Raw genomic sequence first — 25,347 nt, 5'->3', positions numbered from 1 at the left:
CCAAAAAATTAATTTCTCTGTACTTTATAAATAATAATATACAAACTGCTTTCACATAGTGTTGGTTTTTTTATAGTTAAGGTGTGGAGGCCGAGGAAAATTAAGGCCATCCCACCTCAGGTTTAGCCTTAGCATAAGTATAGTTATCTCAGACCCCTGTGCCAAAGGGCTGAACTTTCCCCCACCCTGCTTTAGTAAGCCCCACCCTGCTTTAGTAACAGGAACCCATAAATACCCCTGCCTTAACTAATCTTGGGGTCCAAGTCTCTATTCCGCTCCCTCCGTTATACTTGGGCTCAAGCTTACACATGTCACCTTGGGGTCCAAGACCCTACTCTGCTGCGTCAGGTATACTTGGGCCCAAGCTTAAGCATGTCACCTGGGGGTTCAAGTCCCTACTCCGCTGTGTCGGGCATACTTGGGCCCAAGCTTAAGCTTGTCAAATAAACCCTCGTGTGATTACATCGGTGCTTGGCTCTTTGGTGGTCTCTCAGATGTGAAAACTCGGGTACAACAAAGGTATTGAGCATTATTCATTAATTTGTAAATACTACATTCTCTGATTTTTAAGACCCCCTTTCACCCTGATAAATAGAAATCACAAAGAATTTTTGGCTTTGAGCAGGTGGTATGTGCCAATCGAAAGTATTCCCTGTGCAAAGGAAAATTCACAGAAAGCTTTTGGTTGCTTTGTATAAAAATATTTCAGAAAAAACCCCTGTAGAATTCCATGGGCACATCTGTGGATGTCACAGCGGAGAGCATTTTGCAGTTGTGTTATGGGGGGGGAAAATTCCTTTTAAAATTAAAATATTGACAAATGCATGAATATAGATAGGACAATTCTATCACTGAGTTTATTTTTAACGAATTAAGAGAGAAAATAAATAATAGCTATCAGCTGGAAATTATTCATCACTTTTCTTTCAGATATCAGAAGCAGAGGAAAATAAATGATATTTTAAAATTCTGAGTTAACCTATTTTTCATTCTTTCTGTTTTGTTTTTCTCACTCTTTCTGTTGTAAGTTCTATAAGCGACCAACAGAGTAATATACCCATTAATCATCAGCTGAATCCCGGGTACAAGAATGGAGAAATACTGTCTAAAAATAGTCTTGTCTGGATGAAGCAGCATTCGAAGTAAAAAACCTCCATTTCAAAAATGTTATTTTTTAGCTTCTGTAAGAAAAATATATCCACAAAACATCTGTATACCTACTGCCTTTCAGATTTTAAAAATATATGTCAGAAACAGCAAATGAAAACCAGTTTCAAAGTGCTGCTCTAAGAACCAGATTGAGTTTCACTGGAAAATTCAAACAAACACTGAAAACCAGTCAATTCTAATGCCAGTTAAATTGTTGCAAAGATTAAGAAGGACCAGAAAACATTAAGAACTTTTTTTTTTTTTGCTAAATAAATGAAGCTATTGCTATTGTACTCAATCAAGATTGTCATTTCATTTGAGAAGGATGTTAAAGTTATAGTGGCATAAATTTGTGACAACATGGATGGAACTAGAGGGTATTGTGCTGAGCAAAATAAGTCAATCAGAGAAAGACAATTATCGTATCATCTCCCTGATATGAGGAAGTTGAGAGGCAATGGGCGGGGCGGGTTGGGGGGTAGGAAAGGAATAAATGAAACAAGATGGGATTGGGTAGGAGACAAACCATAAGAGACTCTTAATCTCACAAAACAAACTGAGAGTTGTGTGGGGATGGCAGGAGGGTGGTGGAGTTATGAACATTGGGGAGAGTATGTGTTATGGTGAGTGCTGTGAAGTGTGTAAACCTGGCGATTCACAGACCTGTACTCCTGGGGCTAATAAGGGGCTAATAATACATTATATGTTAATAAAAAATAAAAAATTTAAAAAGTTATAGTGGCATAAAAGATATACAATAATATACAATAAAAAACAAGTACAGACTATTCCTGCTTAATCACAAATAAAATAATTGCAGAATTATCTGAAATCACACTAAAAACAATATATCATGTTCAAGTAGGATTTATTCTAGAAATTGGATGACTTAATACAGTATATTCACTAATGTAATTCACTCTACTGACATAAAAACAGTCCAGTCTTTGTTAACTAAGTACCAATAAAATAAAAAATTATGACTTCCTAATCTTGAATCTTCATAGATCTACCTACATCAGTTGCAAAGTCAATATCTGACACACTAGGAGAGAGCAATTACCACTAAAGTACAGAGAAGGACCACTATTTTTCACACTAATATTTAACACTGAACTATAAGTTATTATTCAAAAACAATAAGAACACAGGAAATGTGAGAAATAAGAATTGAAACCAAGAGAAAAAAATCTTAATTTCTTCATTTTAGGATAGCATGTATGGAAAGTTAAAGAGAAAGTTAAAAAGGAATAAAAACCAGTACAAACATTTCAGTAAGCCATCAGAATGTTAAAAATTATGAAATTTAAAAACCTTTCTTATATCAATGAATCAAGATGGAATTGGGAGGGAGACAAACCATAAGTGACTCTTAATCTCACAAAACAAACTGAGGGTTGCTGGGGGGAGGGGAGTTGGGAGAAGGGGGGTGGGGTTATGGACATTGGGGAGGGTATGTGCTTTGGTGAGTGCTGTGAAGTATGTAAACCTGGCGATTCACAGACCTGTACCCCTGGGGATAAAAATACATGTTTATAAAAAATTAAAAAAAAAACTTTCTTATATTCTAAGAATAATTACAAAGAAAATCTTGTCCAAAAACCCCCCACAAAAAAAACCAGAAAAAACAAACAAACAGTAAAATATCTAGGGTTAGAAGTGCAAAACTCGAGTGCCTGGGTGGTTCAGTCCTTAGGCGTCAGCCTTCAGGTCAGGTCATGATCCCAGAGTCCCGGGATGGAGGCCTGCACTGGGCTCCCTACTCTGCAGGAGGCCCACTTCTCCCTCTCTTACTCCCCCTGCTGGTGTTCCCTCTCTTGCTTTGTTTCTCTTTGTCAAATAAATAAATGAAGTCTTTTAAAAAAGTACAACACCTAGAGAAGAAAAATATTTAAAAACTTAAAGACACAAAAGTAGTTTTGAAAAAATGGAAAGAAGCAGCATTTTTTGGAATTTAACAAACATTATAAAAACATCAGTCCACACTAGGTAAAATATAAATTTACTGTGGTCCCATTAAAACTGCCAAGAGTTCTGGTCATTATGAAGGTCATCCAAAAAAAATGACTAGACAAAGAAACAATAAAAAAAAAATAGTAAGGCAGTGTAGAATTGGCACTACCAGATATGAAAATAAAGAAAAACACCTTTCCCATAAAAAATTGTGGTATTTGTACATGAACAATCAGATACTGCATCAAAAAGTAAAATTGGTGCCTATGGAAGTATAATATATATAAAGTATAATATATAGTAGATTAGATTTACAATATACAGTAGATTATACCAAGTACCTATGAAAGTATAATATGTAGTAGATTATGTATCAGGGGAAAAAAGTTTTTGATCAATGGTTTTTTTTTTTTTTAAAGATTTTTATTTATTTATTTGACAGATAGAGATCACAAGTAGGCTGAGAGGCAGGCAGAGAGAGAGAGAGGAGGAAGCAGGCTCCCTGCTGAGCAGAGAGCCCCATGTGGGGCTCGATCCCAGGACCCTGGGATCACGACCAGAGCCGAAGGCAGAGGCTCTAACCCACTGAGCCACCCCGGTGCCCCTTGATCAATGTTTTAAAAGCAATTCAATAGTTATTAAAAAAACTGTAAAACTGAAAATGTATATCATTATATTCACTAGGAAAAACTCCAAATGAATCAGAAATCTGAATGTTTAAAAATATATAATGCAAGTACTACAAGAAAACATTTATTAATTATTCTAAGTTGGAGTTGGAAAGCCTGGGTATTGTTCTCAAAATTCAGAAGCATTAAAAGATGAATAAATTTCATTACTAAAAAATGAAAACCTGAAACATAGAAATACACACACATTTCAAACTAAAACCAGAATCCATGTGCAGATTTTTATCATAGATGTGTAATCCCTGTGTTCATTCTTTCTCTTCCTCTCTGTCCAGTCCTTCCTATTATATTTCTGTATGTATCTATTTAAGAAGAGCAAATTCTCATAAAAAATGGACAAATAACATAATAACATAATAATAACTTTGACAGAAAACACAGTATAAATATGTTTAAATTTAGGAAAAATGCTCAGACTCATAATAAAAGAATTTTAAATTAAGAACTATATTTTAAATTTTTCTTAATTTTTAGTACATCAAAATCTACAAAAATGGACAAAAGACTCTACTGCCCTTGTTGGGTGGTGGTGGGGGGTAGCTATTCTAATAGTTCACTGGCGTATATGGGTAAAATGATACGAAATATATTGGGGGAAATATGACACCACCATGAAACTGGACAGCAAACCCACTGCTTAGGCATCCAGCCTACATGTAGTCCTTTGCAAGTAAGGTGGAAAAAATTGATGCCAGTGTTATCCACTGTACCACTGGTTATAGCAAAAATTTAAAACTGTTCAAATGTTCAAATTGAGGTACTCTTTAAAAAATGGTATATCAACACGAGGGAGTACCATATAACTATACAAAACAATGAAGGGGATGTTGGGTCTCTTTTATCTGAGTAGTGGTCAAAATGAGTGTTGAGTCAAAAGCAAAAAGTTTCTGGGGCACCTGGTGGTTCAGTCAGTCAAGCAGCAAACTTCAGCTCAGGTCGTGATCTGGGGGTCCTGGGATCCAGACCAGAATTGGGCTTGCTGCTCAGCAGGGAGTCTGCTTCTCTCTCCCCTCTGTACTCTCTCTCAGGTTAAAAAAAAAAAAAAAAAAGTTTTTTTTTAAAAACATGACTATGGACTCTGAAGAACAATCTGAGGGTTTTGAAGGGGCAGGGGTGGGAGGTCAGGGTACCAGGTGGTGGGTATTATAGAGGGCATGGATTGCATGGAGCACTGGGTGTGGTGCAAAAACAATGAATACTGTTATGCTGAAAATAAATTTAAAAAATTAAAAAAAATAACAATTTTCTGAGTATACTCTTATGCAATTTTGAATTTTTAAGACTCAGTGAATATTTTACACATTCAAAACATTTGGAAAGGGTTTTCTAACATCTAAAACTGCATACCACTGAGAAAACTGATCCCAACCCTGTGTCTTATTGACAACCAAATACACTGAAGAACAGAGGCTCTTCATGCTACATTCCTAATGGGACTTATTCTAAAGCAAGAAAAGAACTGAAGAAAAATCTTGTAGATTTTAATGCAAAAATATATTTCTGCATTAATTGAAACATATTACATACATATTTTATCTTAAAATAAGTATGACTTTATGCACTAAAAATGACAAGAAGCAATGATATCCGGAAGCAATACCCTTTATACCAACTTGTTAACATGGAATATGTACTATAAAGACTCACCAAAGGTAGATTTTCAAAAACAAGTAAATGGAAGGTTATCTTGAATCTAACCAAGCCTTCATATATAAATTCTATTTTAATGTCAATAGAAAAAAATTTTAAAAAATAGTACACATAAGAAAGCAGTAAGATAAATCTAGATTGTGTTACACTCTGTAAGATATCTGGCATGGTGTCAACCAAACATCAATATTTTAAAAATAGGGAGTTAGGGGGCACCTGGGTGACTCAGTGGGTTAAAGCCTCTGCTTTCAGCTCGGGTCATCATCCCAGGGTCCTGGGATCGAGCCCTACATTGGGCTCTCTGCTCAGCAGGGAGCCTGCTTCCCTCTCTCTCTCTGCCAGTCTCTCTGCCTACTTGTGATCTCTGTCTGTTAAATAAATAAATAAAATCTTAAAAGAAAAATAAGGAGTTAGGAATCTTAGAACACTTAAAAAATATAAAATAAACTAAATAAAATAAGAAATTAGGAAAAAAAATGAGTTAGGGAGCTCTTTTAGATTAACAGACTGAAAAGACACATTGACAAAACAGAAGAACTATTGATAAAAAAGAGTAATGGGATATGTTCTTATTTTCATTGAATACATTCTATAATATTTAAGATGAAAACTGTCATAGTGTCTTCAGTTTATTGTGAAATTACATTCATACATATACAGAAGTATAAATACATACATGAATACCAACACACATAATTACATCCATATGCATGTGTGTAGGCAGACAGAAAGGGAGAAGAAACAAATACAGCAAAATAATGATTATTTATCTATGTATGGGTTGTGATGTTCATTGTGTTATTCATTCATGTTGCCTGTCTCATTACAACTAGTTTAAAAAAAGTGTACTCAGATTTATTTCTTTGAAGCACTTAAACTATGTGTTGCCAAAATGTTATGTAAGTCAATACAACTCAGTTGACTTACTAATTTTATGTAGGGAATTTCAATAGGTGAAAGGTGCTACTCAATTTGAGAAGCTAAGCAATTGTTTACAACATAGATTATGGTTCTAAAATAAATGAACAGTGCTTCAGAAATTGAAAATTTTGGAATTTTGGAATTGAAATATTTTGGAAATTGTCTCCATTTTCATATAGTTTTTGTTTGTTTTTGTTTTTGTTTTTTTACCGTGCATTCCATTTGAGGATTATTCTTAAGTGGGAAAACGCGGATACAGAGAATAATGAAGACTTTTACTGAAAGACCATCTGATAACTTAAAACTTAAGAAATATCTCTACTAGAAAGATTTTAGGACAGGGAGAGAAGTATATTTTCATTTTACATTCAGTATCTCCCCTATTATTTAGATAATACACTGTTAATGGTCTCAAGTTCCCAGAATATGATCACAAGTTGATTAGAAACAAAAAAAGTGGGGGGGGGGGGGGCGCCTGGGTGGCTCAGTGGTTTAAAGCCTCTGCCTTTGGCTCAGGTCATGATTCCAGGGTCCTGGGATCAAGTCCCGCATTGGGCTCTCTGCTCAGCGGGGAGCCTGCTTCCTTCTCTCTCTCTGCCTGCTTGTGATCTCTATCTGTCAAATAAATAAATAAAATCTTTAAAAAAAAAGTGGGAAGAAGATAGGGATCCCTAGGATTACAAATGATAAGTATACATCCATTGGCAATAGTAAGATTCTGGCAGGAATAACAGAAAATAAAAAGTATCTAAGTAGACATCAGTTTAAGGTCACTTAACATATATAATATTATATCATATGTAATATATATTGTAGTATATAATATATATAGAAACATTTCAGTTTAAGGTCATATAATATATATTTAAAAGGCTCCCAAGAATATGTATACTTAATAAGCAGTAAACGAATATAATGAATGCTGAAAATACACACTTTGGAGGATGAACATTAAGGACAGGACAATGGAGAAGCCGGTGTGTTCTGGAAATCATTTTGAAAATAGTCCCTGTCATGAGGTGCAGCTTGTGAAATTATAATTAAATCAAATAAATTTAGGAGAGTAAAAGAACAAAGGATGTCCAAATAAGTTAATTTCTCTACTATCCTTCAATATTTTATGGATTTAATTCTGTATCATTGTAATAAATGGTATCAAATAACTTTTTATTTACTTTTAAGTTCATTCCTAGATTGCCTGGATTACCAGGAACTATGCCAAACTGCCGTTGTGTTTGCATAGACTGATAACACCTGAAGCTAGAAAATGCCAGAATGTTCATTTTATTGACTCCTTGACAAAATCACTTAGCTCTTTCCTATTTTAAAAAACACTGCATAAAGATGATTGTAGCATATGCATCTAATACTTAATATTTATATCAGAATATTCACCTTTATTTCCAATTAAATAAGTGAATTTTATAACTTGTATCTCCTGCCATCACCCATGTAGTCTCTCTCATTTTTCTATATAGAAAATTAAGTAAAAACATTCAAAACTTGGACAACTGAGGTTTCAAGGTAACCTATTAGTCACATACCCAGAAACTTCCAAGACGAGAAATCCAACTAGCTAATGTATACTGAAATATGTTTTCTCCAAATCATGAAAGAAATACAAATGCATATATCTTGTATTTTTGCCACTAAGAGTAAAAAGATTTGAAAGGAAACAGTTTCCTTTGACATGGATACAGTGAAGTAGTGTTTCCTATAATTAGGTAAAGAAGAATGTGATGCAACATTTCTAGAGAGTGACATGTAAGATGGGCATTACTCATGTTCAGATTCACTGAGAAAGTAATTCCAGTTCTAGGGGACTGGTCTGAGACTAATTAATTAAGTCTATTATCTATTTCCTTTTTTTTTTTTTTTTTTTTACAAATGGAAATTGAACCCACAGTTATTTATGGTAGTAAAATGTAGAAATTGGAAAAAGTCCAGAAAGAAGGAGCTGGATATATTTTGGCTATGAGAACTCATCAATGAATTCAGTAGTTTCAGGATATAAAATCATAAAGAATCAGTTGTGTTTCAAGATGCTAAGAATGAAATATCTACACGGAAGGAAAGCATTCCCATTTAGAACAGCATCAAACACAATAAAATACTTATGAATAAATTTTACTAAGGAGGTGAAAAATCTGTGCCCCCATAAACTATAAGACTCTGATAAGAGAAATTAAAAAGACACAAACAAATGGAAATTCTATATTCATGGATCAGAATAATTAGTAATATTAAAATATCCATACCACACAAAAACTGTAAGAAGGGACAAAGAAGGTCATTATTTAATAATAAAGGGGAAAATTCAACAAGAAGATATAACAATTGTAAATATTTATGCACCCCACATGGGAGCATCCAGATATATAAAACAATTAATAATAAACATAGAGGAAGTAATTGATAATAATAGTAGAGGACTTTAACACTTACATCAATAGATAGTTCATCTAAACAGAAAATAAACAAGTAAACAATGCCTTTGAATGACACACTGAACCAAGTGGACTTAACAGATATATTCGGGACATTCCATCAGAAACAGCAGAATCCACATTCTTTTCAACTACACATGGAACATTCTCCAGAATAGATCACAGATTAGGCCACAAGACAAATCTTAAAAAATTCAAAAAGATCAAAGTCATACCATACATCTTTTCTGACTATAACACTACAACACTAAAAAACTAGAAATCAACCACAAGAAAAAATCTGGAAAGACTACAAATACATGTAGGTTAAATAACATGCTATTAAACAATGAACGGGCCAATCAAAAACTCAAAAAAAAAAAAATTACATGAAGACAAATGAAAATGATAACACAGTGGTCCAAAATCTTTAGGATGCAGCAAAAGTAATTCTAACATGAACATTTATAGCAATACAAGCCAACCTGAAGAAGAAGGAAAAAAAGTCTCAAACAACTTGAACTTACATCTAAAGGAGGTTGAAAAAGAATAATAAATAGAGCCCAAAGCCAGCAGAAGGAAGGAATTAATAAAGATTAGAGCAGAAATAAGTGATACAGAAACAACAACAACAACAAAAAACCAGATCAGTAAAACTAGGAGCTGGTTCTTGAAAAAATAATAAAGTTGATAAAACTTCAGTTAGACTTACCAAAAAGAAAAGGAAAAACACCTATTAATACTATTATAGTTGGGGACTTTAACACTGCACTCATATCAAGGGATAGATCATCCAAACAGAAAAATCAGCAAGGAAATAATGATATACTGGACCAGATGGATTTAAGAGATAAATTCAGAATTTCATTCTAAAATTCCATCCTAAAGCAGCAGAATACACAATCTTTTCAACTGTACATGGAAAATTCTCCAGAATACATCACATATTAGGCTATAAAACATTCCTGACAAATTAAAAAAAGATCAAAGTCATACCTAATGCATCTTTTCTGACCACAACACTATAAAACTAGATATCAACTACAAGAAAAAATCTGAAAAGACTACAAATACATATAGGTTAAATAACATGCTACTCAACAAAGAATGGGTCAACCAAAAAAATCAAAGAAGAAATTTAAAATATACATGAAGACAAATGAAAATGAAAACACAATGGTCCAAATTAGGATGAAGCAAAGTAATTCTAACAGGCAAGTTTACAGCAATACAAGCCAACCTCAAGAAGAAAAAAATAATAAATAAATAAATAATCTCAAATAACCTAACCACATATCCATAGAAGCTAGAGAACAAAGAAAACTCCAAACCAGTGGGAGGATAGAAATAATGAGTATTTGAGCAGAAATGAATGATATAAAAACTAAAAAAAGAAAAAAATAGATGAAATCAGGACCTAGTTTTTGAAAAGATCAGCAAAACTGATCAACTTTTAGCTAGATTCATAAAAAAAAAGCCCAAAAGCCTCAAAATCACAAGTGAACAAAGAGAAATAATAACTGACACCAAAGAAATACTAACAATTGTAAGAGAATATTAGGAAAAATTATATGCCAACAAATTGGACAACCTAGAAGAAATGGATAAATTCATAGAAACATATAAACTACCAAAACTGAAGCAGGAAGAAATAGAAAACTTGAATAGACAGATTACCAGCAAGGACATTGAATCAGTAATCTAAAAATTCCAACAGACTAAAGTCCTGGACCAGACACAGTCACAGGATAATTCTACCAAACATTTAAGGAAGGGATAATATCTATTCTTCCTAAACCATACCAAAAAATAGAAGAGGAAGGAATATTTCCAAGTTTATTCTATGAGGCCAGCATTATTCTCATACCAAAACCAGATACAGACACCACAAAAAAATAGTACAGGCCATAGATGATGAACATAGATGTAAAAACTGTCAACAAAATATTAGCAAATCAAATATGACAATACAGTAAAAGAAAAAAAATAATTCACTATATCAACCAGGATTTATTCCTGGGATGCAAGTGCAGTTCAATATTTAGATATCAATCCTTGTGATTTGTCACATCAGTAAGATATGGTTAAAAACCATATGGTCATTTCAGTAGATGTAGAAAAATCGTTTGACAATATATGACACTTATTCATGATAAAAGCCTTCAACAAATAGGTTTAGAAAGAACATAGCTCAACATAATAAAAGCCTTATATGAAAACCCCACAGCTAACATCATACTCAATGGAAAAAAAAATAAGAGCATCCCCCTTAAGATCAGGAAAAAGACAGGTTATTCACTCTTACCATTTTTATTCAAAATAGCACTGGAAGTGCTAGTCATAGTAATGAGACAACATAACGAAATAAAAGCCATGCAAATTGGTAAGGAAGAAGTAAAATTTTCATTATTTGCAGATGACATGATACTATGTATAATAAACCCAAAAGACTCCACCAAAAAAAAAAACCCTATTAGAACTGATAAATGAATTCAGTAAAGCCGCAGGGTACAAAATCAATGTACAAGAATCCATTGCATTTCTCTACACTAATAACGAAGCAGCAGCAGGAGAAATTTAGAAAACAATCCCATTTATAATTGTGCCAGAAGTAACAAAATACCTAGGGATAAAAACTCAAGAAAAGAGATGAAAGAACTGTACTCTGGAACCTCAATTATTTGACCTGTACCTGACAGTTGAATATGAGTATATCCTATGTTCTTTGCTATTTAAGTATCTTATCAATCTGTTCAAATTACTGGAATTGGAGAAAAATGCAAGAAAATAAGGAAAAATAACATGATAATATTAGACATTGGTAGGTGGATCAAGCTTATCTGTCTTCCTTCGCTCAAAAGTTATATTTCAAATTCTATAGATGGCTACTGGATTCCTTCCTCTCATGAGAATTCTGAGTTTATTTTGTGATGTGCTAACATCAAACTATTTGAAGTTACTCATGGTAAGTCCTTGATACTGCATGTGCCTTATCTATTTACCTTGAATTAAAAAGCTTAGTGATGTATCGTCCTCTATTTAGTTTGCTATTTCAGCACTACTATCACTTGCATTTAAAAAGGTGAACACTTAAAGCTCTGGTGAATTTCTCCTTTCAACAGCAAGAGCATCACTTACACCATGAAAGAGGTTAAGCAGATACATGTCATTGATACATTATTATCGCCATCATCACATCCCCATACCAAAAAGCAAACTTAAAATTGTTTTCTTTAAATGTTCATATTGTCTCTATGATGTTTTTCTTCTATCCTGCAGAATTTTCCAAAGTTTCTCAAAATCACATAAATTTTTGAAACTCCCAGTGAATTATACAGACATAAGCATTTGTGTCTCTGATATACACAGATTACTGTTCATCTGAAGTTCTAAGTCAGACTGAATCTTACTCTTTTTCATCCAGTCCCAATTAGTTGGAAAATAACAGTATTTTATAAGCACAATATCCTAATAAGATAGAAGTTTCTATCCTTAAACGTTTGTCCTAAGTATTTTCCAATTCTCTTAAAATCACGAGACTTGCACAGTATACCACCCGCATGATTATTAGCGAGGATAATTATATCAGTGATAGAAAAACACTGAAGGACACAGGATGGGACTTTCTTAGTGTGACAAAAGTTATGTAAGTTTATGGGGATGACTGAACAAAAAAGGAATTTGACCAGGAGTCAATTTCTAGACCCCCAAAATAGCTCATTTCAGGTATGTGAGGTATGAGTGGTTTGTGAGGTGTAAGGGATTCAGTCTGCTTATGCATGGTGAGAATGTGGACAGATGTTAGAAGTTTGCCTTTCCTGTTTTGTACTCCTGTGTTCTGCCACCCATCCCCCCAAACCCCTGCCTGACTCTTTCTTAGCTACTCTGAAGACTTGAATATCTTTCTATTGCACTAGGTTCTAAGCATGAACCAACTCTTATGAACTCTCTTTGAGATTTAATCAAGTTAAAGTTAGTCACCCCAAAACAAAGGTCAGTAGGTCCTAGCTTTAGACCTTTGTGAGATCCATTCCTGTATGGTCATACAAAATTCCAAAACTTTAATTAATCAGTTCCAGTGGCAAGCTTGACCACCATGCTCATTACCAACATAATCTTGACAACTTTTTCAGAAATTAGTCTCAATCTTGTTTAGTCCAATCAATTATTATAATAGCATAATTCTTTTTTTTTCCAGAGCCAAAACATTTATTAATTAGGATGTTAAGAAATATTTATAAAAATATATATATTTTTTATATATTTTTTTTAAATTAATTTTTTATTTTTTATAAACATATATTTTTATCCCCAGGAGTACAGGTCTGTGAATCACCAGGTTTACACACTTCACAGCACTCACCAAAGCACATACCCTCCCCAATGTCCATAATCCCACCCCCTTCTCCCAAACCCCCTCCCCCCAGCAACCCTCAGTTTGTTTTGTGAGATAATAGCATAATTCTTGCCAGTTTATTTGTCGACAGTTGCTGTAGGCCAATATGAGAAATGAATCCAACTTCTTTAATGATATGTATAAGCCACTGAATAAACTGATGCTGAATCTACCCATTTTAACATATTTAATGTGAAATAAGTCACTCTGTTAATTCAGGAACTTTTCACTGGTACTTGCACCTAAGTGTAACTTAATTGATATATTTTCTCAAGATTGGCCATGAGTTATCCTATTCTTGATTCATTTTTATGGTATTCTTCTAATTTCTTAGTTATACATTTTTAGAGGTAGACTTTGTATGTATGAGTGGTTGGGTCATAGACTGTTAAAGCTTCAGTGTCTACTGTAAGTGTCCTCCAGGAAGTTTGTATTAATTTTTGTAGCCTACAGCATTATGTTATCACCAATAGTAGGATGAGGAGAAAGAGGAGGAAGAAAGGGAGCTGGAGAGGAAGGGCAAAGGCTACTACTACTACTTTTTAATTTTGGTCATGGGTAAGGTTCTGTTTCCCTTGAAAAGAAGGTTTTGCCTCTGAAATTCAATAATTCAAAGACCTACATAGATTTCTTTTCTTGAATGCAATGGATCACGTTTTTAAACATGATTGACAAAATTATTTTAAAAAATTCAAATCAAAAATAAGATTGAAGAGTTAACTATATTTTTCAGAATTTAGAGACATAAGAGAGAGTGACAACAAAAAGAAAAAGGCTCAAAGGAGAGTCTAATACTTTCTAGAGAGACTCATATACAGATACATCATTGTGAAATTTCAGAAGGATTGGAATAAAACAAAGAATGTAAAAGTGGAGATAATAAAAGACATTTTCAAAATAATACAAATAATATTCAAAAAGTACTCTCAATTACCTAGAAACCAATAAAAAAAGATTCAACATGTACTTTCATTGGCTACCAAACTGTTAACCCTGCAGGTATAGAATAAAAATACTTTCAAACAGGAAAACTCAGAAAATTTACCTCTTTTACACTCCTTTCTTAGGGAGGTTGCTTAAAGTTGTGTCTGGCAAATTCAAAAGATAAGCCAAGAAGTAATAAGCAAACAGCGGATCCAACCTATGAAATGAAATAAAAGACACTCCAGTTGAAAGATCAAGAATTAGACGTATAAATGTATTATTTTTAGACATGATGAGGACTGTCAAGAAAAAAAAAGTCAAAGTAATCTAAGAGATTTACAGGTTGACTTTGTAGAGAGTACCTGTGTTTACTAGGTACATCACTTTTTTTCACAGATTATAAAATAAATTTTAGACATAAAACCCTTTTATTACAATTAATATTTATTAATAAAAATGTGTTAATAGAAGAAAACCATGTCACCGAAAATGCCTGTATCCCAACTCATAAGCGGATGCATGTGTGCACATAGGCAACACTCAGTAACTGCTCGTTCATCAGTAGACAGATGGGAACTCCGCATCCAGAGTTCTGCACAATCAATGAATGTCCTCGTCTATTGACAGCTCTGCAGTTCTAGCTTGATGAATCCTAATACACCGGAACCCTTCTTAGAGAATAACTTAGTAGTCAAACATTCATGAGAACTTGTATCTTTTCAAATAAGTGTTTTTGTTTTCTTTGGGTAAATACTAACTAGGGAAGGCCTGGATCCACTGGTATTTCAATTTTTAATTTTTTTGAGGAACCTCCATAGTGTTTTACCTAGTCGCTGCACCATTTTGCATTCCCACATGGTGCACACGACTTCCTTTTCCTCCACGTCCTAGCCAATACTCACTGTGTCTTCTGTTTTTTATTTTATCCATTCTGACAGGTGTGAGGTGACAGTTCACTGTGGTTTCTATCTGCTTTCCCTGACGACGAGTGATGGGGAGCATCTTTTCCTGTCTCTGTTGGCTGTATGTATGTTACCTTTGGAAAAACGTCTATTCAGCTCCTCTGTCCATTTGTAATTGGGTGGTTTTATTTGGTGTTGAGTTGTATCCGTTCTTTATACATTTTGGATATTTGTTGCAGAAAAATGAAAATCAGACTGGCAAGAGCTCAAGGGACAGCTGGAGAAGTAGGAGTACTTGAATGTATTTCATGCAGGCAGACCCAGATGAGATCACGCTTGAAACTCTGGGCCCCGGGCAACAGGGTCACAAGGGTTTCACAGGGGATGGCGGGCAGTCAGGTTCCCAGGGCCATGCTGACCGCTGGGAGGTGGGTTTAAACTGGGGGAGCAGGAGTTGTTTTGGGCAGGAACAGGAGTGGGGGGAGCTTAGGGCAGGAAGCCTGTTTACAGAAGCAGAAAAGGGGCTGGTTAGCTCTTGCTGCCAGTAGGGCTTCTGCTTATCTCTTGCTTATTGTTAGTAACTTTCCATTTCTGGGGCCTCCTGGCCTGGGCCAGCTCTGGGTCATTTTCCTCTAATGGGATAGATCTCTTAACCTCTTATGGGATATTAACCTCTTATGGGATAGATCATTTGCAAATATCTTTTCCCATTTAGGAGGCTGCCTTTTTGTTTTGTTGATGAGCAACCCAAATGTCCCCTGTAGATGAGTGAATCAAGATGGGGCACATATGTACAATGTCGTATCCGTTAGCTGTAAAAAAGAACGAGATCGTCCCATTCACAAAGGCATGGATGGACCTAGAGGGAACAAGGCTAGGTGAAATGAGTTAGTCAGAGAAAGACAAATAAATGATTTTATTCATATGTAGAATTTAAGAAGCAAACCACGAAAAATAGACAAAAAAGACTCTTAAATAGAGAAGACTGGTGGTTCCCAGTGGGAAGGGGGGGTTGCTGAAATAGAAAAGAGATCAGAGTGCACCTCCCTTCATGCCACTGAGTAACGTGCAGAACTGACAAACCATCATACAGCACACCTGAAACTAATTAAGAAGGTGTATGAATTATACTTCAAGAAATTCACGGGAACACAGGATTTCAGAAAAGTAGCACCTTTCCAGGAATGCACAGCCATCCCTGTACCGACGAAGGAAAGATTACTCCGAACTGTGCGGTCAAAGCAAGGCAAGACGAGGGGGTCAAGGCTTGGAGACCCTCTTTACCTCTTTACTTCTTTGCTCCTCTTTACCAGTCCTTCAGGGTAATCACAAATCCCTACCACTGTTTCTCCACAAGGGGTCGCCCTGAGACTAGGAGGAGCTGTTTCCTGGAAAGCTAGAAGATACTACTCTTCTGCTAAGCATAGCCTGGGGTACAATGCCTGCATCTCTTAGCTCGCAGGGCAGCGGTTTGGGCTAACAAAGCTTTGGGGGAGGCCCCTCTCGCGGCATTCTGGCAGCGGAGTGGGGAGCAGGCCCGGCTTTCCAAAGGCTTCCACCCTCCTGGGAAGCCTTCCATCACCCCCAGCGCCCCCAGTGTTACATTTTAGGAAGCCGGGTGTTGTGCTGGTTTCCTGCTCCCCATTAACCCCAACAGTACCTGACACTGCTCTATGGTGATCCTTATTGTGGTGCCAAGAAAGGTTAAGAATTTGTTTTCATAAGACTCAGACCACCACTCTCTACTTCTTTGTCAACTTTTCTCCACTCTTGTTGATTTGTCTTTTTATTTGCTTTTCAGATAGCGGGCAAAAATATCAGAAATGCCCTTATCATAATGAGGCAGAGATGGTGGCTGCATCCGTATTGTGATCTAAATTATGGCCCAAAGTCTAAATGCTTTTAAATTACCTGGTTCTAAGTAGCCCTATCCGAGGTTACACTTGCCTCACCCAGGAGTGGGGGGCTGGGGGAGGGTGCAGATGTCAGCCTGTGCTTGTCCTCAGTTTGTCTTCTGTTCCCTCATCAATAGTGGAATATGATTCCAAAGAGTCAGAAACAAGAAAGTTTTCATTTTGTTCTACATATAATCGCTCTCTCATTCTGCCTAATGATACTGCACGGGGTGTTTTCACAGGGCAAACCTCAAAGATACAGTCTGTGCTCCAAGCAGTGTGACAAATTAGGTGTCTTAGAGATTTTTTTTATAGAACAATGTAGCAACCCTTCCCCAGATGAGTACATGGCACCAATAAAATGTTCTTTTGGTCTCCCTGAGTTTCGCAGCACGGAGCACGCTCATACTTCATCATCTGGAATGACTTAGTGTCATACAAAGTGATGGGTGATATGGGCAAAATTGGCTGGAATAAAATAATAAACATTTACTATTAGAACCATGTTAAAAATATGAGTGATTCTGCCCCATAAAAGCCATAAAGGAGATGTTCATTGTCCTAAGAGATCTCTGAAAAGTTGCTGTTATTTCTTTTTTTATACTTTCCTATATACCAAAGGAAAATAGGAGTCATACAAAAGTTTTGGAATTACTGGCAAACATATTCAGAGAAGCAGAATATAATACTTTTTTATGCAGTTTGCGGTATGTGTTTGGGATTTTCTAAAAATAGTTCATTTAAATATATGTAAGTAGTGATCTGTGGGGTTTTGACTAGTCTAAATGTTCTGAAAATTCCAAAGAATGAGAAGAAACTGCTCTGTAAAATTTCCAAGAATCTAAGAAGTAGCAAACATCCTTACACACCACAGTCATCAATAGAAAATCATACCATTGTACACACAGAAGTCACCCAGAGATCATGAAATTCAGTTTTCTACTCCTGTTAGCATGTTGCCTCTCTCACTCAGCAAGGGACAAGAGACATTCTACTCAGGGTAAAACAACAGGGATGCATCTTTTTTCCTTGACAACCTCTCATGGCATTAATGGCTATATGCTGATAAAAAGCCCATTACTTTACATTTAACAAATGTTTGGAGGTTATAAAAGGAAATTAAGTATTATATTAAATATAAACTTTTTTTTTGCTAAAAATAACACATTTATTCGTACAATTACATGCCAAGTATATGAGTGTTACAAAGTTTTTGTTCAAGCCTTTTCTTATTTAGTCTAAATATACCTTCCAATCACTTTTGACTCTGGTGGTTTGTTATGGCATCACCGTGACTGAATATATTTATGGCCTGTTTGAGTGATCAGTAATAATTTACTACCTTTCGGTTAAGAATAAAATGTTGAGGCGTATTGAGGAGAACCTCAATGTTCCATTTTGTTTCATTTTTAACTACAGTTGCACTTATTTCTCCATCTTGTTCCCCTTTACCCAAAGTAGATATTTATCATTTAACATCAGGCCTTCAAAGCATTTCATCAAATTTAGCCAGAAGCAAATTTCAAGCTTATTAATTCTCAAAGGAAAACTCCATTTAGGACCTACTGTGTGCCAGGTGCTTTTCTTGCTCTGGGGATTCGGTGGAGAACAAGGCTGGCAGACTTCTCTTGGGACTTACATTCTTGTTCTTTGAGTGTGCGTCTTTGGTTTTCTTTTGAGGTTCAGGGAAATTGTCCTTTTTTAGCTAACTCTGATAGCCTGCCCAGTTCCTTTCTCTTCCTGAATATCTGTGTATCATCCTGTTTGGTATTCAGATTTTTTTTTCCAAGTCTCATCTTTTCCTTCATGTGTTTTATATCATTCTTGATGCTTTAAAATAGTATTTCCACTTGATTTTATGAGACAAGAGGTTTTGTCCCACTATTTATGGACTTGCATTTGTTATTCTGGAAGACCTTTTTCAGTTGCCTAGTGTGCTTGGTGGGATGTGATGTGCTTTGCTTTCTACAAGGAAGACAAAGACCTTCCCCCTGAGGCCTGGCTGGGCAGTGGGAGCATGGGGTGGGGAAGCTCAGAGCTCTCCCAAACCCAGAAGCATGGCAGGACCCCACCCAGGCAGCTGTAATTCCTTCTTTCCCCAAGGGATGCTTAGGCTGTTACCCTGAGTCCCCTGGAGCCCTCTGGAACAGCAGCTGCCCGGGCTTCTCTGACAGGGAAAGACCAGCCCCATCTCTGCACAGGAACGTGCTCCCAGCTCCCCTCCTGCCCCGCTCCCGCTCCCAGAGGTGGTTGACTCAGGAGAAGTGACAGAGAAATGGGTGTACAGCTGGGTGAGTGTGTGTTCAGTGCCGTGTCTTCCCAGAAGTGTGGGAGACACCGGAGCACTAGGGTTTGTTTGTTTGTTTGTTTAAGAGAAACCTCATCACATAACTTTCTCTTAGAGAACAGGTGCATAGACTCTCACTGCCATTAAAACTGTTGAAGATGATCTGTGCATCCTTGTGCCCTCAGAGCATGGATTATTTCTAAATATTTTCTGCCTTTTCCCGTCAGCCAATCATACTGAGCTGGACAGACTGCTCCCAGGTCTGCACACCAAATTCCTTTTCACCTCAGAGCCCACTGCTCTGTTTTCCCCTCCGCCCCTCAGGCTCCTCGCTCTCCCTTTCATTCGGCTCCCGCCCGCCCACTCGGCATTTCCCTTCTTCCCTCTTTCCTTCAGTGTGCGCTTACTGAGTACGGTTATGTGCTCAGGGCTAGAGATACTCTGGGGATCAAAATTAATATGGTTTAGGTCTTTGAGGAGTTTTCAGTTTACAGGGAGAAGCAGACCAAAAAAGTGTATATAAATATATAAATTTTATCATAAATTCAAGGAAAAAAATGAAACATTGGTCTACAGACACATAGTTAACTGAGTGAAGGGGTTGGGATGATGAACTCTCCGCTTAAGAACTTTTCACAACCACATTATTCCGTATTTAATAATTAGCATTATATTAGTTTACTTCTCATACCGTCATTTTTCTTTTTAATAGTCACTACTTAGGATATATCCCAAGCCAGTTAAAAAAAACATAGAGGGCACGGATTGCATGGAGCACGGGGTGTGGTGCAAAAATAATGAATACTGTTATGCTGGAAATAAAAAATAAAAAAAAAAAATAAAAGGTCTTAATAAAAAAAAAAAAAAAGAATTTAGCAAGCCTCTGGCAGACCATAAACCTTTAATAAATGCTAACCATTATGTTTTATATTATAAAAAAAAAAACACAGCAAACTGCAACAGCGCAGTAAAAAATGAATTGTGTTATTTTTCACACCTTCCCATTTTTGTCTGCCAAGTGACTTTGCAGTCCTGTCTAAGAGTCTACAGCATTTCTCCACCTCGTGGATGCTGGGTGCATAGGTTAGGAAGTGGTTTGTTATGTAGCGCTGTTTGTGACAATAATGGACAAAAACTGTAGATACTGACAAGTCCCTTCCATATTTTAGAAAACCTCTTGGTGTATTCTAATCTTCAGTGTAGAAGGCATTACCTCACCAACATTTCTTTTATGGCATAATACAAAGAAAATTACAAATTGATTTTTTAAAAAGATTTTATTTATTTATTTGACAGAGAGAGAGAGATCACAAGTAGGCAGAGAGGCAGGCAGAGAGAGGGGGAAGCAGGCTCCCCGCTGAGCAGAGAGCCCGATGCTGGGCTCAATCCCAGGACCCTGAGATCATGACCTGAGCCGAAGGCAGAGGCTTTAACCCACAGAGCCACCCAGGCAGCCCTATAAATTGATTTTTAAAAATAATTATGGATTCACATTTTTAGTCATAGGAACCTCAACTGCAACATTCCTACTATGTCCCCAAAAGTAGGACTTATTGGTAACAAGGAAGCAAAACTACTGACTAAAACAGAGACATCCCTGTCTTTTTCTACCTGTAGTGTTTATTTTTTGAGGTGTAGAAAAAGGGAGTTTAGATCTGCCTTTCCTGTTCAGAAAGACATGTGTCTAGATGTTAAGATGCTCCCATACTCCAGCGAAATTGGAGTTTACAACCCAAACCTTTATCAATGGGTTGGCGGTATGAATAAAAAATAACACAGCAAGGTCACTAATTGAAGAAGATTTTAGCAGAGATGGTGGTAAGAGAGGTTAGGGGATGATTCAAATAAAGTGTAAAAGTCAGACAGGTCAAAGATGGAATGAGTTGATTTTCATATGGTACCATTCCCAGAGAAGAAAATCTGCTTGACAAAAAAATCTATCCTGAAACACACACACACACACACACACACACACACACACACACACACCCATTTCTCTCTAAGCATCACTCTCTGCTTTATTTAACAGTCTTCTCAAAATCTGCAACCTGGTCTCAAGAATATTCCAATGAGACTTTGATGCCACAACTACTTCTCTCAAAATCACCTAGAAACACGTTGCTAAATGCAGGAGTCCTCAACTTTCGCCACATTTTACTTATCACAGAATTTTACACATTATTCACTCCCACTTTTCTTACTGGAGAGAATTGAAATATAACATTATAGTAGTTTTCAGCATAGCCATTCTCGAAAAATCCTTCTTCAGTGGTGTTCTGGGGCCCTTCCCCCTCCCAGTGTTTTCCCTTCTGTGTCAGCTATTCCTTTTAGCTTCCCATTATCCTAACATCACAGAACCTTTAAACAAAATACTTCAATATTTCTTCCTTATTTAAATGCACTCCTTGATAATCATAGCTTTAAATATTACCTATATATGAATGAACTCTAAAGGTATTCTCCAGCCTGGATTTCTCCCCTAAATCCCTGAATTCCAGACCTGTACAATACCACCTACTATCTTTACGTAAGTAGTCAAAGACACCTTGAACTCAGCATTTCCAAGGCAGACTTGTCCGAGCTCCCCAAACCTGCTTCCCCTGACATCTTCTCCATCTGGATTATAGCTACATTGTTTTTCAGCTGCCTGAGCTAAAAATCTTGGTGTCATCCTTAATTCTTCCTCTTTATATAGCCACCATTCACTTTGACCACCAATCCTATCAACTCTACTTTCAAAATATACTTAAAATTCAATAACTTACTACATCCACCACAGTGACATGATTCAAGCCATCATGCTTCTAGTGTAAATAAAGATTTCATTTATTTATTTGACAGAGAGAGACAGTTAGAGAGGGAATACAAGCAGGGGAAGTGGGAGAGGGAGAAGCAGGTTTCCTGCGGAGCACAGAACCTGATGCTGGGACATGAACTGAGCCAAAGGCAGATGCTTAATGACTGAGCCACCTAGGCACCCCTTGTGACAGCCTCTTAATTTGTTTCCTGATTCTGGTTTTGACCCAATTATCTATTGTCCACACTGCAGCTGGGGGAAATTATCCATATCTGTATTTATATTGACACCAATATATAAATACATAGACATTCATCCTTTAGAATGTCAGTCATAGGGACGCCTGGGTGGCTCAGTTGGTCAAAGGTCAGCTGCGTTTGGCTCAGGTCATGATCCCAGCCTCCTGGGATTGAGTCCCACATCCAGCTCCTTGCTCAGCAGGAAGCCTGCTTCTCCCTCTGCCTCTGCCTGCCACTCTATCTGCCTGTGCTCATTCTCTCTGTCAAATAAATAAATAAAATATTTTTAAAAAAAGAATGTCAGTCATATAATGTCCCTCCATCCTTCAAAACCTATTAATCACTTGCCCTACTAGTCAGAGAGAAAGCAAAAATCATCACAGTAGCCCATAATGTCCCAGGAGATCTGCATATCATTCTCCTTTAATCACATCCCCTCTCTGACCACATGTCCTGTTATTATCTCCCTTATTTCTTGTGTGTTAGCCACACCGGAACTTTGCTCTTCACACATACCAGGCAGTATACACCCAAGAGCTTTTATATCCATAAGTGTTTAGGTTGGGGTTTTGACTTCGCCTGGAAAGCTCTTCTATTGATAACACTTATGGTCACTTCCCAAGGCGTCTGTCCCCAGACTCTTCTTCAGTGAGGTGTTTCCTAATCATCTGATTTGAGGTTGAGTTGCATCGTTCTCTTTAGCAGTTCTTTTCCCTGTTTCATCTATGGCTCTTAATGACACCTGACGTCACACCTTTTTGCTAATTATTTTTGGGTTCTTTTGTCTGTCTTTTCCTATTCGAGTGTAAAATTCATGGGATCTGGGATTTTTGCTATTTCTTGATTGTATCTTCAGAGCACAGTATGAAATAAATATTCAAAGAAAAAATGGACAAATGAATGAATCTCATGAATCCTGCTTGGCTGAAATCATTGGTGAATGAATCAGCTAATGAGTTAAAACTGTCAGAGCAGATTCCAGCATCAAACAGAAGTAAGGATCTAGGTTTTCTAATCTTTAGATATCCCTTACACCTTAAAGTCTAAGGGTTCTCTGGAGACAGGGCACGTAATGGATAAGAAAAAATTACATTAGTGCCTCCTTTTTCTTTCTCCTCCTCCAGATGGTGACAGCATAATAAGTCCAGTTGATGATGCAGAACAGCAGCTCTGCCTCAGCACAGCAGAGGACAATGGGCCATAGGAAATGAGACACACTGAAGAATGAAGTATGTCTTCCTAAATGCTGAGTGAGCACCGTCCCATAGATCCCACACTGTGTAGGCCTATGTCTGCCTTTCAAAGGCCATGAAAACCAAGTGATAATCACCATAGTTAATTTCACATATTAAGTGTAAATTTGATGACAGAATGGCTTGGCCTTGCAGGTAGTACTTGTAAAGACAATCTCGTATCACTGCACGGCATTGTTGAATTTCTATTACTGTCAAGATCTAAACCCACATACATTTCACTCAACAGTGTGGGGATGTATAGTCAGCAGTCTCAGTGCAGTTTTCATCTGCTGTGCAGAGAGAAGGATTTGAAACGGCAGGAGCATGTCATCTGTGGGCACTGAGGAATGAAAGCAACAGAGAGCGTGTGCGTGCACATATGTATATCAAGGGCAGGGGCACTAGATGGGGGAGTATGGTAATCTACTTGACTTCTTAATCATTTTCAGTCAGAAAAGCATACGTGACAGTTGATTTGACTGTCTGTGTAGAGAGTTTATATTTCCAGATTCTTAAATTCCTTCAACTTCTAAAAATACCACTGTTATATTATAGCTTTATTAAAAGACTGCAGAGACATATTCCTGATTTCTTGTGGAGTCACAGAGGTAAGTGAGTGGGTAAAAACTGTTAATTACATAGATAAGTTTGACAAAAATGGGAGTTCACAAAAGTGAACAGTGAATGTTTTCAGTTTCACGCGAGGCTCAGGGTCACATGGAACCATCATGAAGGGAAGCTGGCCGGTGCATAGATATCCGGTCTCACAGTACGTGGAAAATCTTCTTCCCGCCTCGGTGCCATAAAATAGTTAACTGCACAATGCTTACAAAATTACAAAAATCAGCAAATGGAGAACTATTCAATATCAGGGGAAAGATGCTGATTCAGAATCCAGATGGTCAGGGACTAAGAAAACATATGGTCATTCCTGTACATGCATCTTACTTTTTCCTAAAAAAAACACCACATGTCTCAGAACAGAAATGCTGAATTTGAGACCTCACTGTGACAGGTAGGTAACAGGGTGAGATGTCCAGATGGTGTAGTACTTGGAATAAGGTAAAGTAAATCGATAAATACATGAAAATTAAGAAAGAAAACAACAACAAAACAACAAAAGCCTAGGCCAGGAGACTCTGTATTTCCAAACAGATTCAAGGGGAATAAAGCAGTGGGGCTTGAAGAATTTAAAGATTGGAAGCAAGTTTGAGAGTGTTCTCTTTGTTGTTTCCTTTGTTAGTTTTTTTTTTTTTTTGTCACGGATAATGAGAGCTTAAAGAGAGCAGAGATGTGATTTTAATATAATCCTTCTCCAAAGTGCTCTGTAATTTTCAAAGATTTGTCAAATAAGTCCTGACTTTGACCCTGTGAACAGTGCCGAAGTAAGTGGTGCTGTTCCAGTTACACTCTTCTGCTGTTGAGGAAATGGAGGCTCATATGGTGTCTCATGGTTATTAAAGAAGTGAGCGCCAGAATGGAAGTTAACATCTTCATCTCTTGGCTCTTGGATCACTGTGCCCTCTTGTCTGCTTTCCACTTGTCTTCTAGAGAAGGACAAACAATGGTTCTCTGTCAGTGAAGTACAAAGAATCCATTACAATTTAATGGAACTTTAAAAACAGAGGACGTACAGTGATGTCTCTCTTAAGGAACTATCTTATACTCTGCTCTAGTGTGGTTTAAGCGTGGTAAGTGATGTTACTTTATCGCACTGGAACAGTAAGGGAAAGCAGATTTGTGACAAGTCCTTGAATCGAGAAAAATCTTCAGTTTCTGGGCAGAACCTATAATTTGCATTTGATCTTACAATTCTAGGATGAAGTCATTATAGCATGTTATATACAATTAAGGCTGAGGAATAATTTCATTTTATAGGCTAAT

At 36.7% G+C, this 25,347-nt stretch overlaps 1 long non-coding RNA gene across 2 annotated transcripts; it reads left to right on the top strand.

Annotated features, from left to right (window-relative positions):
- Positions 1 to 479: 479 nt before the first annotated feature.
- On the top strand, positions 480 to 24,036 carry LOC116588542. 2 transcript variants are annotated; one of them, XR_004284995.1, is made up of 3 exons: positions 480 to 519; positions 11,670 to 11,753; positions 23,353 to 24,036. It is a non-coding gene; the product is annotated as an uncharacterized LOC116588542 (long non-coding RNA). The 2 variants fall into 2 exon arrangements; XR_004284996.1 differs by lacking the exon at positions 11,670 to 11,753 and adding an exon at positions 15,047 to 15,131 and having other exon boundaries at positions 481 to 519.
- Positions 24,037 to 25,347: the final 1,311 nt, after the last annotated feature.

The sequence above is a fragment of the Mustela erminea genome, chromosome 4 (assembly GCF_009829155.1).
Source record: "Mustela erminea isolate mMusErm1 chromosome 4, mMusErm1.Pri, whole genome shotgun sequence".
Taxonomy (NCBI): domain Eukaryota; kingdom Metazoa; phylum Chordata; class Mammalia; order Carnivora; family Mustelidae; genus Mustela; species Mustela erminea.
Note: the sequence above shows the minus strand (reverse complement) of the source record. Positions and strands in the feature narration are given on the sequence as shown.